This window comes from Macadamia integrifolia, chromosome 2 (genome assembly GCF_013358625.1).
Source record: "Macadamia integrifolia cultivar HAES 741 chromosome 2, SCU_Mint_v3, whole genome shotgun sequence".
Taxonomy (NCBI): domain Eukaryota; kingdom Viridiplantae; phylum Streptophyta; class Magnoliopsida; order Proteales; family Proteaceae; genus Macadamia; species Macadamia integrifolia.
This window is the reverse complement of record NC_056558.1, coordinates 43,089,609-43,093,883: the sequence shown is the minus strand read 5'-3', so window position 1 is coordinate 43,093,883 and position 4,275 is coordinate 43,089,609. Positions and strand designations below refer to the sequence as shown.

General features: G+C 36.9%; 1 long non-coding RNA gene across 1 annotated transcript; it reads left to right on the top strand.

Annotated features, from left to right (window-relative positions):
- Nucleotides 1-2,473: 2,473 nt before the first annotated feature.
- On the top strand, nucleotides 2,474-3,612 carry LOC122088520. The gene is made up of 3 exons (XR_006143087.1): nucleotides 2,474-2,508; nucleotides 2,605-2,673; nucleotides 3,368-3,612. It is a non-coding gene; the product is annotated as an uncharacterized LOC122088520 (long non-coding RNA).
- The last annotated feature ends 663 nt before the right edge of the window (nucleotides 3,613-4,275 follow it).

Here is a 4,275-nt window from a genome sequence, read left to right as displayed (position 1 = left end):
AACTTTTAGTTACTAACTATTGACTTGTACTCTAAGAAACTAACATAAGACAATAAAGTACTCTTCTAGAATACTAAAACTGGCTTTGGCTACTTATTAACAAAAGGAAACAAAATCAAGGCCAAATTACTGTTCACATGTAATGGTCTCGTGAACAGTAAATTCTGGTTTTTGGTTGGCTTAATGGACCAACAATAGGTTGGCTGGTCTAGTTTGATGGAACAAACAACCCCCTTCTTTTGCAAGCTCGATCTACATTAATTCTCCCCCTTTTAGAAAAAATTATTCCTTGGATTTTGAAGAAGATAAGGGTGATTGACTGATTGTAGCATGATACACATCCATCTTCAACCAACAACCCCTTTCTTTTGTAGACTCGATCAACATCAACTCTTCCCCTTTCAGAAAAAATTCGAGGAGAAGAAGATAAGGGTGATTGTAGCATGGTACACATCCATCTTCAAGCTGTAAAAAAATTCAGGTAGCTCCTTGATCATACGGATGTAGTCGTATACGTACGGTTAATGCTCTTCAAGTTCAAGGGGATGATGAACTCCATGACTTCAACTTCAATGTCTACGGATGTGTCCATCGGTTTGTCTTCTAGCATGTCTTCTACATGCTCTTCTTCAAGCTTACGCTCTTCAAGTCCCTCATACTTGTCGTTCATAGTCTCTTCCACGATGTTGTCAACCATTACTTCAATATCGTTCCCTTAAATATATTCCTCTTGGTTGTTCACAGGCATCACAGTTGTTGGAGCAATCTCCTTGGGTTTGATCTCCTTGTGCACCATTTTGACCATGCCACTTTCGACTTCTTCCACATGAATCCCATTGATAGGGACGTCAATGACTACCTCTCTCTCGACAGTAGGAGTTGCTAGAATTTCTTCAGCACTAACCTCAACTTTTGACTTTGGTTCATTGGTTGGAGGTGTCTTCTCTTGTTGTTCCTTTACAATGCATTGCGCTATAGAGGCTGATAATTCCTTCATGCTCTTGTCAACTGCGGGTGGATTTTGGAAATCTGGTAGAGTGAAGTACATTCTTCATTCATGCTTAGATAGGTACATTCTTCATATTGCATCTCTTCCCATGTTGTAAGCTCACGTCCTTGAGCTTGAAGTTGCTTTTCACGGACTCTCCATTGTATTCGAACACAATCACTCATCTGGGAGCAAACATATTGAAGCCGTTGTGTCTCTATCAAGTTGCAGTTATCAAAGTACATGTCCAATTCGTCTAATTGTCTAAAAAAAAAAATGGAATTTTTTATTTTATTTGGGACTAAGTGTCTTAACATAACTAATCTATCAAAAAAAATGGGTTGAAAAAAATATTAACTAAAATAGGCATCCTTAATCTAGTTAAATTGGTGTGGGGACCAAAAAGCCATCCTGAGAATATATAATCCTTTGTAATCAGGCATCTACAAACTAAGTTGGCGTGGGTCCCAAAACATCCCAAGTTAACCATATTCCTATTTGGCTAAACCTCTTAAAATAAAAAATAGATCCCCACTAAACTAAGGCTGATCCTATGCAAGTGTCCACAGAGGTGTAATAATTTTGGCAATAAGGCATGTACAAATTGAATCCTCTAAGAGTCGATGGTTAATTGGTTGGAAATTTCCCTAGATCACGTAGTCACCATAAATTGCCCATATTATGATGTGGGTAGAACTCCTGTTGAACATTTGTTGTAGCGAAATAGGTGGTGACAACCTTTGGCTAATCCCCTTCATCATTAAATTCACTTTGGGATATTGAACCGACTGGTAGGAAAACCATCTGTGATCATGTGGGAATTGGATTAAGGTTTGCATTGCCACTTGAAAATAGCCAAAACTTCGTTATAACTGTATACCTGACATAATTTTGAATCCCAAAAGTGATTTGGAAGGCATAATATGAAATTACTAATTGCAGTAAACCATGAATGCAATTTCATGTGTTGGCGTTAAAAGACTGCCCAAAATCTCTTTGCTGTGCAGCCTTCTCGGTTTATATGATAGACACAACATATCCAAATCCAACTTCGCCAATGGTCACTGATCAAGTCTTGGCCAAAAAATCAACTAAATAGTTTTTGGGTCTTACATCAGGTTGTAGAGATTAGAAAATTTATGCAATAACCTGAACCTTTGATACATCAGTTTGATGAAAACGAAATCCAACAATGAATAGAATAATTGGATTTGTATGGCTTTAAGTAGGTGGAAACAGACATTTATATTAGTCTCTATCAATCCTTAAGATTGAGGAATGTATGTGTTCCCAGAACAAATCAATTCCCATATTAGTCACTTTGTTTTAGTTAAGCTTTAATGTTACGGCTAAGTAAAGTTAGCTTTGCAAAATATGTATGTATCTTGTAAATATGTCTTTGGCTCTTTTCCCTACTTGACTGTGTTTGCTCTTATCTTGTTCTTGTTATTTAGTAAATACCAGATGATATGGAGTTCCGGTCTTGAGACATACCAAATTATACAACTTCAGATGGATCAGTATGTCTTGGGTTGCATTTTCTTTGTTTCTGCAGAATATATTGTTGTCTAGTTGACAGTGTTTGACTCCAGACTTGTTGCCATGGATGTTTGTAGGTTAAGATTCAAAAGGATAGTGAGGTGCGGTTAAAGATAATTGGTACTCGAGTTGATGCTACAGAAATTGTATGTCATTTATCCTTTTATTATATGAAAAAATCATTTACTTCTTTTCCTATTAAAATTCAATTTTCTAGATTGCTTCTCTGCAATGGGACTTTTTATAAGTTCCTTTGCCCATGTCCGACTTTTTATATAGTGACGTGCATCGAATATCTGTACTACTTTTTTAGACTTTCTAAGTAAAAGAACAGGAAATAAATGGGAAGCGTTTTGAATTGAAGGGATGGTTATAGATTGGGAGAATTTGATTAGAGTAATTATTAATACATTTTATGTAGCATCCAAGGAAAGAGGGTGGGCTTGGGCGCAACGATAAGGTTGCTCGATTTTAACCTTGTGGTCGTGGCTTCGAGTTGGAAAACAACCTCTCTACGAAGTGGCGGCGGTGAGGCTGCGTACATTATGACCTTTTCCAAACCTCCCGCAGAGCCTCTTGCACTGGGTACACCCTTTTACATGTAGCATCCAAGGAATGTTTTAATAGCATCCAACTCTTAGATCAAGCAACATGAATCCTAGACACATAATTTGATAAAATTTCAAACACAGTGACTTGGTCGTTAACGGAACTAGCATTTTTAGCATGTGTTCTCTTTGAATCCTTGTGGTGCTTTGTTTGCTTAAACTCGTATAATACGTATAGGTTCCATTTTATGTTTCTCAATTCTCATTTATTTATTTTCCCCTCAATTTGCAGTTCTGCATTGGTACGATAAAGGATGATTTCTTGGGTGTCATCAATGATCCCGGTGCATCAGCTTAGTGAATCTCAATATTGAAAAGTTTACATTGCAAAGGAGAAGAATGTGTAGCTCGACATTTTACCATATGGGCTGCAGTTCTATTATTTATACTGGCTATGTACTATACAAAGGAGCAGGGTATATCCACATGGGCTGCTGCTGTTGCATTCATTTTGTATGATTCTGAGTTCTTTTTAGATCTCTGAAGAGTCATTGTTAGTTTGCAGGAATATCAACAACATCATAATTTGTAATTTAGATAATTTAAGGTCTCAAAATCTGTGGACTGAAGAGATTATTATACAGAAAAAGAAAAGTGGGAGGGAGTGATCTTCCCCTTTATTGCATACATTCATGCAAAGAATTGCAATGAAAAATCTGGAGAAGGTCCTAGAGATCTCTGATTTGGTTGCTGTTGTCTCCCAACATTTCTTCTCTGTATCAGTGAAATTTGCAAACTTAATAGATAGAAATCATGGTATTAAAAGTCTCAGAAAGTATAAAGTATGAACGAGACCCCACCAATGCCAATGCATACAGGAGGCTTTAACCCATGATTGAAAACTCTTAACACTAGTACTATGATTTCTTTTAATATAAAATTGTATTAAAAGAGAGGGGAAACGCACACCGAAATAAAAAAATTATGCAGTTGCACATCAAATAGATCTCTGTGAAAATAAAGTTTCTCTCCTCTCCATTGTAGCTTAACCAGAGTGTTTAGTGCCCTAGACACTAGAACCGCTAAGCTGCAGCAGGAGCTTTATATGCTCAAGGATACAAAAACAACAAACATAACCTTATCCCAACTGAATGGGGTCGGCTACATGGATCCAATGCTGTAAAATAATAGAAAGTAAAG